The following is a 15893-nucleotide window of genomic DNA, read 5'->3' on the forward strand; positions in this document are numbered from 1 at the left end:
ATTTGAGAATAATATATGGCTTCCCATGCCAAATTTGATACCATCTTGGACAACAGTAGGTCTGGAAATATTACACTTTCTTCCTGCTGATGGTTTCTCACTACATTGTTTTAGGCACTCCAAAGAGATATCTCTTTTGAAACAAATTTATGAAGTCTTTGTTTACAAATCTGTGAATAATCCATGCATTTACAATACATATACCAATTATTTGAGTGATCAAAGATCAGTACTGTTTTTTTACCCATAATAAGGATGGAATATTTGGAACCAATCATGTTTATCCACACAACCACTGAAATCATTATAGGTACCTTTTGTTGTGGCACACTGGCTCTGCTCTTTTTTTGTTGTTGAACAATTACAATTACATGTTTATTATCTAGCCTTTTTAAAAAGATTTATTTAATTTATTTTTAAAGATTTATTCATTTACTTGAAAGGCAGAGTTCCAGAGAGACAGAGGGAGAGACAGAAAGGGCAGTCTTCCACCTGCTGGTTCACTCTCCAAATGGATGGCCGCAATGGCTGGAGCTGTGCCGATCTGAAGCCAGGAGCCAGGGGCTTCTTCTGGGTTCCCAGGGCCAAACTGAAGCCAGGAGCGTTGTTTCCTAAGTGGATGGCAGGAGCCCAAGCACTTGGGCCATCTTGCACTGCATTCCCAAGCACATTAGTACAGAGCTGAGCTGGAAGCAGATAGCAGGGACTTGAACCAGTGCTCATTTAGAACACTAGCGTCACAGGCAATGGCGTAACCACTGCTCCACAACCCTGGCCCCTTAAGTAACCATTTTACAATGAAAATTTGTAAACAAATTTGTAATGTGTAATCACATGACCCTCACTTGTTTTTTTCATCAATGTCAGTGTCAGAGGAAACATGTTTAGACTGTTTCACTTGGTGCAGGTAGCTTGAAATCCAATATTTTGAAGGTATACAAACAAGTCACAACCAGTAAAAAAGAGTCTCCAAAAAGGTCTGTAATTGTGGATTCTGTACCACTTCAAGCACTTGTGGAATTCTTACTCCCAAGCACACAGATGACAACTTGTCAATGCATAACCACAAGTGGCAGCATGGCAGCGTGTAACAGGCAGCAGTGCTGTGTGCTACACAATACTATGCAGTGTCCATCGTCCTAGTGTCCTAGATACAGGACAGCTATTTTCTAGTACTGATAATCTGAAATACAGTGCATTTGTTGTATTACAATCAGTTATGTATGTCATCTTTTGTTCAGTGGAACATTTAGCAAAAATAATTTGTAGAGTTTGTCATTTTCACAATGAATTAAAAACATGTTTTTAAAGATTTATTTATTTGAAAGAGTTGGAGAGAAGGAGAGACAGAGAGAGAGAGACAGATCTTCCATTCGCTGGTTCACTCTCCAGATGACCACAATGGTCAGGGCTGGACCAGGCGGAAGCCAGGAGCCAGGAGCTTTTTCCCAGATTGCCCATGTGGGTAGCCCCGGGCCCAAGCACCAGGACCATCTTTTGCTGCTTTTCCCAGGCCATCACAGGGCGCTGAAGTAGAGCAGCCAAGACACAAACTGGCGTCCGTAGAGAATGCCTGCATTGCAGGTGGCAGCTTTACCTGCTATGCCACAATGCTGGCCCCTAAAAAACATTTTCCTAAAAGAATAGAACTCAAAATATAGTGTTTACTTCAAAGTTACCATAATTGTTATACTTTGGCTCAATTTGAGCTTTTATGGGACTACATATAGGACTGGTCACCTTACAGTGAATCTGACGACTCCTTCCTTGGCCTTTTCCTCAGCTCCGGCCAGGGCCAGGGCGTTCTCAGACGCTGCTTCCCAGAAGAGGCGGCTGTGGGGGAGCGGGCGGTGCGCAGTCTCTCCCCCAACCCTCGACAAGGAATTTATTTTATTTTACTGAGTGTATTTCAAAGTCGCTGATTTCTTTCTCTGGAAGCGTTGCAGTTTTATTTACATTTAGGTCTGTCTGTAGATTCTCTGGGAGGAAGGCGTTGAAATACTGTGTTTGATTAACAGGCTGAAGGAGAGTTTCTTTTTTTTTTTTTTTTACAGGCAGAGTGGACAGTGAGAGAGAGACAGAGAGAAAGGTCTTCCTTTTGCCGTTGGTTCACCCTCCAATGGCCGCCGCGGTAGGCGCGCTGCGGCCGGCGCACTGCGCTGATCCGATGGCAGGAGCCAGGTGCTTCTCCTGGTCTCCCATGGGGTGCAGGACCCAAGGACTTGGGCCATCCTCCACTGCACTCCCAGGCCACAGCAGAGAGCTGGCCTGGAAGAGGGGCAACCGGGACAGGATCGGTGCCCCGACCGGGACTAGAACCCGGTGTGCCGGCGCCGCAAGGCGGAGGATTAGCCTAGTGAGCCGCGGCGCCGGCCAAAAGAAGAGTTTCTTACGCAGGCAATTGAGGTTAACTTGCTTGTTAAGTGTTTTGCACTTTAAATGGCCCCTCATTACTTTTTTCCTTTAGGGAAACTGGAAATTTGGCCAGAGAGGCTCCGGACACGGTTTTCTGGAACAACACGCTTGCATCAGCTCCCGTCTCCAGCACAGCCTCCTCACTAGTTAAGGAAGGGACCCAGGAGGTTCTGCACGCAGGGCAAAGGCAGCGGGCGGCGCAAGCCCAGAGACGCGATGGAGGTGGAGAACCGACCTCCCGGAGAGCAAAGGGCTTGCAGTTCCCGCCATTTCGTTCCCCGGCCGCCCGACTGGAGACTACAAATCCCATGAGCCTCCGCGGCAGCAAGGCCCCACCTCTCGGTGTCCGGCCCGCTGCGTCTTCCCCCCGCCCCGGGGGCCGGAGGCTCTGGCTGTAGCCTGGAGGCCGGCGGGCCAGGTAGGATTTCCGGAGGAAACTGCCGTGGAGGCTGAGGAGTCGGCGGCGGCGGCGACGACCCGGGTGAGTCCGGCGAGCAGCGGAGAGCGCGCGGGACGGCGCGCGGCGTCGGGCTGCGGGCGCCTCTCGGGCTCCGGGCGCCTCTCGGGCTCCGGCCGCATCCTCGACCCTGCGAGGGGCTCGCGGTCCGAGCCCGGGGTAACGGCCGGGGTCGCCGTCGCGCCGCGCCAGGGCGGGGCGGCCTGGGGCCGCCGCCTCCCTCCTCGGCCCTCCCACCGCCGTCCCGCCGCGGCGTCTCCGCCCGCTGCGGGCCCCGCGCAGGCTCGCCTTCACGCTCCGGGACTTGCTGGCCCTTTTGTCTGGGCTGCTCGGCTCCCCTTTGTGCCCGTGCGTGGAGTCGCCTCCTCGGGGATCCCGCAAGGCCAGCTCCTGAGGGGACCTCTCCCCGGGGCTCGGGTTACCGCAATGGAATCGGTTCAAAGTCCATTTTCAAAACCATCCTCGCTTGGACCTCCGCATTCCGGCCGGCCAGAGCGGAGGCTTCGCAGCTAAGCAGTTTCTGTAGCAACCTGGAGGTCATTGTCTAACTCTTAAATGTCAGCCCAGGCAGCTCCAGGGCTCGAATCTCCAGGCGTCTTTCTCGGGGAGGGGTTGAGTCCATGAACAAGAAGGGTCGCCCCAATACCCAGGGAAAACGGCAAGGGACCGAATTTGCTGCGACCCGGGGACCAAAGAGCCGGTGCTGATGGCTTTTGGCTCTCGGAGGAGAGTGATTTATGTAGGATATCATTCATTGCTTGCAAATAATAATAATAAGAAGAAGAAGACTGCATTCACTCAGCTCCTCAAGCGCCTCACCCACATCCTTTAGGGCACAAAAGTCCATTAATAGAAGGCTCTGCATCACGGAGACGTGTATAAAGCACAAGTCAGTTTATTGGAGGAGAGTTGGGAACTTGAATTGTGTGGATGATCAGATTTGGTTGGCGCTGTATGTCCCCTTGGAAATGTGCATTGCTAGATTCCGCTCACGGAAAAGCTTTCTGAATGCCAGGGCAGACACAACCTTTTTGAAAAAAGTATCCAGTCTGGTGGAATGAGGACAGCTGAGACCCCTTTGCATGAATCGGGGAAGGTTATTAAAGTTACATAGGTTAAATTCCTGCTCCAGTAGGCAGATCAAGTCCTTTGCACTTTATTACTTTGTTTCATATCTCGTGGAAATGACTGAGCCTCAGAACCCCAGATTGTGTTAGTAATACTGTCTAGAGATGAGAGGTCCTTAATGCAGTGGTTCTTCTGTTCTGAACCTAGCAGTGAGTCAAGGTCTTTTGTTTTCCTGGCTTTGTTTTGAACAAGCCATACACAGAATTGCCCTGGAAATTTTCAAAATAGTCTAGCAAACAGCAGTTGCTATTGACTGGCTGTTACTCATTTGTTCACATGTGATAGTGCTATCAGTGTTGCCGTTAACACACTGTATAGCTTAAAATCCTAACTACAGTTCTGCAAGGTGGTAGTTCTTCCACTTTACAGCCGATAAATCCTACCCTCTACAATGTTAAGTGACTTGTCCAAGGTCATTCTCATTCTGTTAACCCGCATGAGGAATAGGAAACCCTACTGCAAGTCTAGTGCTCTTTTCATTACCTCACACTTTTTTTTTTTTTTTAAAGATTTACTTATTAAGAAGCAGAGTTACAGACAGACAGACACAGAAAAATCTTCCATCCACGGGTTCACTCCCCAAAAGACCACAACGGCTAGAGCTGGGCCGATCTGAAGCCAGGAGCCAGGAACTTCTTCCGGCTCTCTCATGTGGGTTTAGGGCCCAAGGACTTGGGCCATCTTCCACTGCTTTCCCAGGCCATAGCAGAGAGCTGGACTGGAAGTGGAGCAGCACCCATATGGGATGCTGGCGCAGCAGACGGATGCCTAGCCTGCTTTGCCACAGCGTAGGCCCCGTCACACTTACTGCAGCTGCTAGTCATATCACCGCAACCAGCTTTAATTTGCTGAGATCAAAATACTGAGCAGGAGACTGGCATTGTGGTATAGCAAACTAAGGTGCCACTTGTAATGCTGGCATTCCATATCAGAGCACTGGTTGGAGTCTTGGCAGCTCTGCTTCCAACCCAGCTCCTTGGGATTGTGCCTGAGAGAGCAGCGGAGGATGACCCAAGTGCTTGGGCTCCTCCTGCTACCAGCGGAGGAGACCTGGATAGAGTTCCTGTCTCCTGTCTTCTGCCTGGCCTAGTCTAGCCTAGCCTAGCCCTGATTATTGTAGCCATCTGGGGAGTGAACTAGTGGATGGAAGATCTGTCACTCTCTCCTTCAAATAAATAATTAAAAAAAACACACACAATGAAATATTGGAGGAAAAAATGAACTGTTTTCCAAAGTAAAGTAGTTTATCAGGAAATGGAATTCCTAGAACTATAAGCAGTCTTTCCCATAAGTCATACTGAACGTTGGTCCCAGCACTTAGTCTTACAGTATGATTTGATTACCTTGTGCCCAGGCAGAATGACAATTTTATGGAGACTTGGGGGTGAAAGGGTAAGAGTTACTCAGTTGTGGTTTTAAAGTTCTTTAAAAACGTTTACTAAGAAATATGTTGGAGGACATAGATACAGCAACTGTGGCTGCTGAAATTCACATTGTACACAACTCAAACTCATATACGTTTTTTAGTCAAAGACCCCCCAAAATTCTTTTCTTTAGTTTCTGCCTTTAGTAAAAACTGTTAATCAGTTTGAAACCTGTCATTAAGCCTTGGATTTGTGTCAGTACATGCCATGAATGTGACATCAGAGACAGGAACCTATTTCAGCTCCCTGATTTAAATTCTTTTTAGGTAAAATACATAACATGCCAATGGAATGGAGTCAATAGAATTAGTCTAGCCTTTCTAACTAGTAGAAGCCTGTTTTAAATCTCTTTTATTGTGCCATCATCATGGGAAAAAACTTTTTTTCCCTTAGATTTCTTGCTGTTAGTCTACTTTATTTCCAAATCCATCCATGCATTCGATCATGAATGTAAGCCTGTTGCATACTTGGTACTGTTTTAGATTCTGAGGATAAAGCAGTAAAAACAAAAGTCTGTTCCCTCCTGGAGTTTACAGACTGATTAAAGTTGGGGTGGGAAGAGGGAGGAGTTAGACAGTAAGTAAATAAGCACTAAATAAATAAAATGCTTTTTTTTTTTTTTATTACCTAGGCAGTCTTTGTTTTTTCTTTCTTAAGATTTATTTATTTGAAAGGTAGAGTTACAGAGAGGCAGAGGCAGAGAGAGGGAGAGAAAGAAGTCTTCCATCTACTGGTTCACTCCCCAGTTGGCCGCAGTGGCCAGAGCTGGGCCTATCCGTATCTAGGAGCCAGGAGCTTCTTCCAGGTCTCCCACAGGTGCAGGGACCCAAGGACTTGGGCCATCTTCAGCTTTCCCAGGCCACAGCAGGGAGCTAGATTGGAAGTGGAGCAGCCAGATCTTGAACTGGCACCCATATGCAATGCTGGCACTGCATGCAGCAGCTTTGCCCCCTACGCCACAGTGCTGGCCCCAACTAGGCAGTCTTGAGCAGCTCAGTTGATGTCTTTAAATCCTAGTTTTCTCATCTTTAACGTGGGGCTAATATTTCCTGTTCTACCTAACTTCGGGAATTGTTTCTAGGAGCGAAAGAGTAAGTGTTTGGTTGCATTATATGCTTAAACTCCTGTAGTAAGTTATTTTTACTACTGGTAGTAGAAAAGGAAAAGCAACACTGGAAGAGGGTACAAGTACTCATATAAGGAAAGGGAGAAGAGAATGGATGGATTTTCTAAGAGAGTCTGATATACCATTGTGAAACTTCCAGACTGTTAGTCACATCTTTACAGGGATCACTATAACCATTTATGTTGATCCTTTCCATAGTATTTATCAAATAACAGTGTTATTTGTTTTGTATTGTCACAGTTAGCTGTCATATGGAAGGGATAAGGTCATAATGTACATCCTTACTGCATAGCACACAGCCCCATGTATTTCACTGGAACTTTATAAATATTTTCTGAATGGATGAATGATATTTAAAAATTGATTAGGTATAGTTCTGGAGGATATAAAAACCAAAATAATTCTTTCATTCAGCAGTTGTTTTTGTTTTGCTGTTGTGTGCTAGGATCAGGTTGATGGTCTGGCATATAATGATATAAAGTTGTATAGCTTTGGCCTCCCAAGAGCTCACACTGCCATAACACATAACAGTGGTGCGGTATTAAATAGAGGTTTGTTATAAAAGAGATAGGGATCAAGAGATTCTGTTTTCTTCAACAGTGAACGAAGGCATTGCACAGGATGTGATGTTAGAGTCCAGTCTGGAGGGATAAGTTCAGGTAAAGCAGTTTCAAGGTGCAGTGTGAGTCTGTGAGGTGTGTGTCTGGGGGAGAAGAAATAGTCTGGTATGGCTGGAATGTATTGCATTTGGTTTATAATATGTTTTTTAATAAAAACTTTTGTTTATTTTACTCACTTGAAAGGCAGAGAGAGAAACATCTCAAATGCCCATAGCTAAGACCATGCCAGATCAAAGCCAGGAAATGGGAACTCAGTCTGGGTCTGCTATGTGGGTGACAGGGACCCAATTACTTGAGCCGTCACTTGCTGCCTCTCAGGGTTTGCGTTAGCAGAACCAGAACCTGGACTCGAACCCAGGCGCACTCATATGGATATTAGTATATCAGGTGACGTCTTAACTGCTAGACCAAGTGCCTGGCCCCTGCTTGCTATCCTGAAGGTAGGTTGTAGAGTTAAGGAGAAGATTAAGTGCCAAAAGGAGGCAGGATCGAGGGACTGTTTTTGTTTTGTTTTGTTTTTGACAGGCAGAGTGGACAGTGAGAGAGAGAGACGGAGAGAAAGGTCTTCCTTTGCCGTTGGTTCACCCTCCAATGGCCGCCACAGCCTGCATGCTGCGGCCGGCGCACCGCGCTGATCCGAAGGCAGGAGTCAGTCAGGTGCTTCCTCCTGGTCTCCCATGTGGGTGCAGGGCCCAAGGACTTGGGCCATCCTCCACTGCACTCCCAGGCCACAGCAGAGAGCTGGCCTGGAAGAGGAGCAACTGGGACAGAATCCAGCGCCCCAACCGGGACTAGAACCCGGTGTGTCGGCGCTGCTAGGCGGAGGATTAGCCTAGTGAGCCGCGGCGCCGGCCACTGTTTGGTTTTGATTTTAAAGGATGGGAGAGATTTGACCTTTTCCTTTTTAAAGTAGGTATTATTTTTTTTTTTTAATTTTTTTTTTTTTTTTTTTTTTGACAGACAGAGTGGACAGTGAGAGAGAGAGAGACAGAGAGAAAGGTCTTCCTTTTGCCGTTGGTTCACCCTCCAATGGCCGCCGCGGTAGCGCGCTGCGGCCGGCGCACCGCGCTGTTCCGATGGCAGGAGCCAGGTGCTTCTCCTGGTCTCCCATGGGGTGCAGAGCCCAAGCACTTGGGCCATCCTCCACTGCACTCCCTGGCCACAGCAGAGAGCTGGCCTGGAAGAGGGGCAACCGGGACAGGATCGGTGCCCCGACCGGGACTAGAACCCGGTGTGCCGGCGCCGCAAGGCGGAGGATTAGCCTGTTGAGCCACGGCGCCGGCCAAAGTAGGTATTATTTTTAAAAAGAGTTATTTATTTAAAGAGTTACAGAGACAGGGGGAGAGACAGCGAAAGAGAGTGTGATCGATGTTACTGTCTACTGATTCACTCCCCAAATGGCTTCAGGTGGGTTTGGGGAGCGGCTGAAGCCAGGAGCTTCTTCCAGGTCTCCCACGTGGGTGTAGGGGCCCAAGCACTTGGGCCATCTTCTGCTGCTTTCTAGGTGCATTAGCAGGGAGCTGGATTGGAAGTGGAACAGGGGCTGGCACTGTGGTAGAGCAGATAAAGCTGCCACCTGCGGTGCTGGCATCCCCTGTGGGCACCAGAGCAATTCCTGGCTGCTCCACTTCTGATATGGGATGTCAGTGCTTCAAGTTGGAGCTTTAACCTGCTGCCCTTCAGCACTGGCCCTGAAGATGACTCTTTTTTTTTCCCCTACTTTTTGACAGGCAGAGTGGACAGTGAGAGAGACAGAGAGAAAGGTCTTCCTTTTGCTGTTGGTTCACCCTCCAATGGCCGCCGCGGCAGCCGCGCTGCGGCCAGCGCACCGCGCTGATCCGAAGGCAGGAGCCAGGTGCTTCTCCTGGTCTCCCATGGGGTGCAGGACCCAAGCACTTGGGCCATCCTCCACTGCACTCCTGGGCCACAGCAGAGAGCTGGCCTGGAAGAGGGGCAACCGGGACAGAATCCCGCGCCCCGACCCGGACTAGAACCCCATGTGCCGGCGCCGCTAGGCGGAGGATTAGCCTGTTGAGCCACGGCGCCGGCCCCAAAGATGACTCTTAATGTGAAACTTAGAAAACCTGGTGTGTTGTAACGGATGCCTCAGGTGCCACTGTCTCTGAGCAGTTCACAAATCTTGTGCCTCCATTTTCTCATCTCTCAAAGGGTCTGGAATACTTTATTTCTGAATTTCTAGGATTTTATAATTTACAATTTAAAACATTCTGTGGATTTTTTAGAAGAGGAAGTGTGTTCAGTGGTGGTTTGATTTTTAGGGAAGAGATGGCTGAAGCTATATGGTTTTCAGATACAAGCTTGGTTTTCAGTTTAACTTCTGTTTGTTTTTTTTTTTTTAATTTTAAAGATTTATTTATTTATTTGAAAGAGTTACACAGAAAGAGAAGGAGAGGCAGAGAGAGAGGTCTTCCATCTGCTAGTTTACTCCCCAGTTGGCTGCAACAGCCAGAGCTGCGCAGATCCAAAGCCAAGAGCTTCTTCCAGGTCTCCCACACAAGTGCAGGGGCCCAAGGACTTGGGCCATCTTCCACTGATTTCCCAGGCCATAGCAGAGAACTGGATCGGAAGTGTGGCAGCTGGGGCTCGAACCGGCGCCTATATTGGATGCCAGCACTGCAGGCCTTGGCTTTAGCCACTAAGCCACAGCACTGGCTCCTTCTTCTGTTAGTTTTAAAGCACCAGATGTTTGTTTTTACAGTCTGAAGGTTTGGACATCTCTTCTCAATAATTGCCTCGAGTCTCAGTGCTTGGGTTCTAAGCCCACCTTCATCACTTCCAGCCATGAATATCCATGAGCAAGTCAGCTAATCTTTTAAATTTTCGTTTCCTCATTTATAACATAGGAATGGTGACCCTTCAGAGGTGTCAGATAAAGTATGTGACAGGTCTTTGCGAACTGTCTCATGTTCAATAAACATGAGAAAAGACATACCTGACAAAGGGAGTTGTAGGAGTATGATGAGTACCGTATGAGGGAGCATTGGTTTAAAGTGATACTTGAGGCAGTGAGGGAAACCTCTCTCAGGGTATGAACTGGCAGCATGTCAGCTTGAGAAATATTTGTAGTGTATGACGTTCCTGGCTATTTTTTCAGGTATCCATTGGGAATAAAATCTAATCTTTAATAAAATCTGTGACTTCTTTTCTTCCTAAAAAAAAAAAAAAAAGATTTATTTATTTGAAAAGGAGAATTACAGAGAGAGTCTTCTATCCACTGGTTTTTTCCCCAGATGACTACAACAGCTAGGGCTGTGCCAGGCCGAAGGCAGGAGTCAGGAGCTTCATCTGCATCTCAGGTGGATGCAGGGGCCCAAGGACTTGGGCCATCTTCTGCTACCTTCCCAGGTGCACTGGCAGAGGAATGCTGGTGTTGCAGGCGACGGCTTTATCCGATATGTCACAATGCCACCTCACCACCCCTTTTTAAGCTCCAATGTTAATGATATTCTATATATTTTTTTCTTGGTAGCTGAATATCCAGGATTTCTCTTTCTTTTCTTTTCTTTTTTTTTTGAGAGAAAGAAAGACAGGAGAGTGCACATGTGCTGGTTCATTCCTGAACTGCCCACAAAGGTTGGGGCTGCCAGGGCCAAGAGCTGGGAACACAGTCCATAGGTCTCCCATGTGAGGGGCAGATACCCAGTTTCCTGAACTATCCACCCTCTATGCACCCTGTGTGGACACTGTATCCACCCTGTGTCTGCCCTGGTAAGTAGGATTTAGGAGCCAGAGCCAGGAATTGAACCCCGTTGCTCTACTATGGGATGTGGTTATCTTAACCACAGGGCTAAATACCTGCTCTCCACCCCCCTTCCCCCAACACACCTGTTTTTTTCAAGAGCATTTTGATAGGTGCTAACTGTATTTTATTTAAAAGCAGTAAATAACACTTTATGTCTTGCTTGATTCATTTCTTCCACATTCTGAAAGGAATCAATGTGTCATCTTACAGAGAACACCCTTACCCGACTTTACCCTGCATGTGCCATCTGTCGATAACCTGTGTGCTGTAATCTCCCCACCCATCTGCTTACTCTTCTCTGCACTTTGGTTGGCACTGCGGTGTCAGAAATTGGTATAAAGGATTACAGATTCATTGAGGAGAGAGGGTCCAAGTGTTTAGCCTAGTGGTTAAGATGCTGGGTAAGACACCCATGTCCCATACCATAGTGCCTGGGTTCTGGCTCTTGACTCCCGCTTCTTAACTTTGCTTAGTAATAATGAACCCACTCAAGCTTTCCTAAAGAACCCTATTGTGAGGTAAATAAGAAAGAAATATATCATCAATACTAACGTGAGAAAGATATTTTATTATTTTTAAAAGATGTATTTATTTAAGAGGCAGAGTTACAGAGAGAGAGATCTTCCATCCACTGGTTCACTTCCCCAAATGGCTACAATGGCTGGAGCTGGGCCAATCCAAAGCCAGGAAATTCTTCCATATCTCCCACTTGGGTGCAGGGGCCCTAGCAGGTCATCTTCCACTGCTTTGCCAGGCCATTAGCAGGGAGCTGAATTGAAAGTGTAACAACCAGGAGTCTCTTCATGGTCTCCCACCTGGGTGCATGGGCCCAGGTACTTGAGCCACTCTCTGCTGCTCTCCCACGTGCAGTAGCGGGAGCTGAATCAGAAGTGGAAGCAGCTGTGACTCAGATGCTTCCAGCGTTGTAGGCAGTGGCTTTACCACTACACCACAACACTGGCCCCACTTAATTATGTTGTAAAATATCCCTGGAGGCAGGTGTTGTTCTAACAGTTATCATGCCAGTTAAAACACCAGCATCCTATATCAGACTACCTAGGTTTGATTCCCCATCCAGGTTTCCCACACAGGTGGCAGGGACCTAAGCTCTTGATCCATCTTCTGCTGCTTCCCAGGATGCATCAGCAGGAACTGAATTGGAAACAGAGAAGCTGGGACTCCAACTGGTACTCTGATGTGGGTTATGGGAGTCCCAAGCGAGGGCTTAACGTTCTCTGCCACAATGCCCATCCCTGGCCAGTTTCATTTTTAATGCTTTCATGGATTAAGAAAATGACCAGTTTATTTCCTTACCCTGTTTTAAGTTTATTTACTTAAAAGAGTGACATCCATCTGCTGTTTTTTTTTTTTTTTTTTTTTTTTTTTTTTTCCCCAAAACGCCTGCAACAACCAGATCTCTGACATGGGTGACAGGAACTCAAGTAGTTTGAACCATCACTTGCTGCCTTCCAGGATGCCTTGTTAGCAGCAAGCTGTTTCGGAAGCAGAATAGCCAGAACTCGAACCAGGCATTCAAATATGGGATATGGGTGTCCCAAGCAGCAGCTTAACTGGCTTGCCACACACCTGACTCCCTTACCCTTCTCTTAATTATCAAATCCAGAAGCGATCTTTGAGGGATTTTTTTTTTAGAAGAATTTGGAGGTGGTGATAGCAGTTATAGAGCAATATTGGAAAGAGGATGAAGCACAGAATTAGTAGAAAGAGGGGTGGCATCTGGAGTTGACTGCCTGTCTTCCTGTTGTTTTGGTGGTGACACAACTTTATAGCTTTTGCAGAATGGAATGTACCCATCACAGCTTTGCTGTTTTTTCTACAAATGCCTTGCTATCTGCATCTGTTTATTTATAATCTCTCGGTTTAATTTTTTACATGGTCCTAAGGACTCTTGGGCAGTTTAGTTGGTAAAGATGTTTTTAAGAACACATTAGGGCAGTGGCTGGCTGTCGCTTCTAGGCCTTTTGGCTAAGATCAAGTGTAGGTCAGTGGCTTTACTTTGTGTTTGTTGCTTTAAATCTAGTTTCAGCTGGAGGGAACCTATATCAATTAGGGCCTTAACATGTGACTTTCCTGCACAAGAGAATTCTTCCACTGTTTTGCCTAATAGAAGGGGAAACCTCGCAGTTCACATTCTTTGATTTAATATCAAGCATCATAGTATTGTGTTTTATGCAAGCTCAGGAGTCACATTGCCTGTATTAAAATCTTGGTTTCAGAGGTGGGCATTGTAGCGTATCACAGGCATGACATGTTCCATGTCAGAGTGCCTGTTTGAGTTCCTGCTGCTCTGGTTCTGATTCAACTTCAAGCTAATGAGCCCTGGGAGGCAACAGATGGCCCAAGTACTTGGGCCCCTTCCAACCATTGGGAAGGCCCAGATGGAGTTCCTGAGAAGTGACTGTTGAAAGACATTTTGGGGGTGAACCAGTAAATGAAAGTTCTCTTTGTCTCTTTTATCTGTCACTCTACCTTTTAAATAAATCTTTTAAAAATCTTGGCTTCAGGCCGGCGCCACCGTAGCTCAATAGGCTAATCTTCCGGCTGCGGCGCCGGCACACCAGGTTCTAGTCCCGGTCGGGGCACCGGATTCTATCCCGATTGCTCCTCTTCCAGGCCAGCTCTCTGCTGTGGCCCGGGAGTGCAGTGGAGGATGGCCCAAGTGCTTGGGCCCTGCACCCGCATGGGAGACCAGGAGAAGCACCTGGCTCCTGACTTCGGATCAGCGCGGTGCGCTGGCCGTAGCGGCCATTGTGGGGTAAACCAACGGCAAAGGAAGACCTTTCTCTCTGTCTCTCTCTTCTCTCTCTGTCCACTCTCCCTGTCAAAAAAAAAAAAAAAAAATCTTGGCTTCATTATTAATTAGGTGATTTATCTTGGAAGGCCTGCTTAAAATAGGACTAATAACTGTCTATTTAATGGTTGTTTCGATATTTAAGGTTGTATATTGGACAAACAAAAGGTAGTTGGTTCAGTTTGACTTTAAGTGCTTTTCCTGATGGCTAGGTTATACTACTTCTTTTTACTTTAGTTCCTTTGAGAGATTGTTTGGTTTACTGGTTAAGCCAATACTGGAAGTAAGTAGAATAATATCTTAAATGTGCAAGGAAAACACCTCTCAACCTATAATTGTATACCCTGCAAAGCCAGTGAGGCTGAGAGGGAAAATTTCAAAGAAAACCAATAAAACATATTCCCATAGGAAGAAGAAAAATGCTTCTTGGAAACTGTGAGACTTAGAAAGGATTGGTGAACAAAGATCATAGTGTACATTTGGGGAAACTTAAGAAGGATGCCTTAATAATGTCTTATTTCTGGGTTTGAAAGTGAAAGTACTCAAAAATAAGTAGGGAAGGGGTTTGGAGTAAAACTTTAAATTAAAATTAAAGGAGGAGAATGAAGATACTAATTTTAGACTTTAGGTAAAATATTCATCTTATATTTTTGGGTAACAACAAAAGAATAGAAAAGGAAGAGAAAGAATGAAAATAGAATAAATAGGAGTTAGAAAGGGGAATAAGGGGGCCAGTGTTGTGGCATGGCAGGTGAGGCTGTCGCCACCTACAGCCAGCGTCTCATATGGGTGCCAGTTCATGTCCTGGTTACACCACTTCTGAGAAGCACCAGATGGAAGATCTCTAACTCTTTCAAGTAAATAAGCAAATCTTAAAATAAAAAGTTAAACAAAAACACAGGGGAATAAGGAACAAATCAATGCAACATAAGGCAAAAGGGAAAAAAAGAACAAATGAAAAATGTGAAATAAAATGGTAGAGTGGAATGAGAATATTTCTTAATCTCAATACAAGTAAGATAGATCAAACTAGTTCCCTAAAAACTTTCTGTTTAAAATACAGAGATGATCAGAGCAGGGAAATAGTAAAGAGTTAAATAAATGGGAGACACATGCAATGTTTATGGATAGGAAGACTCAGTGTTGTAAAGATGACAGTTGTCCCCTGTTTAAGTTTTAGGTTGAACGTAATTCTAATCAGTATTCCAAGAAGTTTTTGTTTGTTTTTTTTTTCCTCCATGGAACTTGACAACTTGTTTCTAAAATGTGTATGTGGGCTTGGGCTATTTGTGCATGTAGCTGGCGGCTCCTCGCTTTCGGGTAAAGGCGTCTGGGTGGTGGCTGCGGCCTCTGGGCTGGGATGTACCGAGCTCCCAGTGAAGGCAGGGGAGCTGAGCCCGAGCCATGGCCAGTACAGTGGTAGCGGTTGGATTGACCATTGCTGCTGCAGGATTTGCAGGTTGTTACGTGTTGCAAGCCATGAAGCATATGGAGCCTCAAGTAAAGCAAGTTTTTCAAAGTCTACCAAAATCTGCCTTCAGTGGCGGCTATTACAGAGGTGGATTTGAACCCAAAATGACAAAACGAGAAGCAGCGTTAATACTAGGCGTAAGCCCTACTGCCAATAAAGGAAAAATAAGAGATGCACATCGATGAATTATGCTCTTAAATCACTCAGACAAAGGAGGATCTCCTTATATAGCAGCCAAAATCAATGAAGCTAAAGATTTACTAGAAGGTCAAGCTAAAAAATGAAGTAAATATATGAATGTTCAGATCATGTTAGCATGTGTATATGAGTACCAACTTTTTATAATAAAATACCTCAGGTACAATTTTTAAAAAAGAAAAAAAAATAAAATGTATATGTGTATGTAGGAGTCAAGACCCTGGAGACAAGCTGGGGAACTTCTCTTAATCTGATTTTAAACTGTAATGATTAGACATGTAGTTTTGGCCCAGGGACAGAGAAATTAGACCTGCAGAATAGAGTGAGCTACTGAGAAACAGACCAGTGAAACTTGGATAGTTGACAAAGGTGGCATTACAGGTCAGTGGAGAAAGGATGAATTATTCAATAATGTTCTGAGATCATTTGTTAGCCATATGAGAAAAAAAATCCCTATCAAATTCTATACACAAAAATCA

At 46.0% G+C, this 15893-nt stretch overlaps 1 protein-coding gene and 1 pseudogene across 10 annotated transcripts in view; both read left to right on the forward strand.

The window, feature by feature from the left end:
* LOC133759570 (mediator of RNA polymerase II transcription subunit 18) overlaps positions 1-15893 on the forward strand; it is a 187565-nt gene that overhangs the window by 62812 nt on the left and 108860 nt on the right. For 2 of the 10 annotated variants that reach the window (XM_062190771.1, XM_062190774.1), the window contains exon 1: positions 2793-2896. The exons of 6 other annotated variants lie outside the window; for them this stretch is intronic. The gene's annotated coding sequence lies outside the window, so the exon portion shown is untranslated. Of the gene's footprint in view, positions 1-2792; positions 2897-15893 lie in introns of those variants that run through there. 2 more of the 10 variants (XM_062190770.1, XM_062190773.1) reach the window with 1 other exon arrangement.
* Positions 15025-15586, forward strand: LOC133760647 (mitochondrial import inner membrane translocase subunit TIM14-like; annotated as a pseudogene).

This window comes from Lepus europaeus, chromosome 5 (assembly GCF_033115175.1).
Source record: "Lepus europaeus isolate LE1 chromosome 5, mLepTim1.pri, whole genome shotgun sequence".
NCBI lineage: Eukaryota > Metazoa > Chordata > Mammalia > Lagomorpha > Leporidae > Lepus > Lepus europaeus.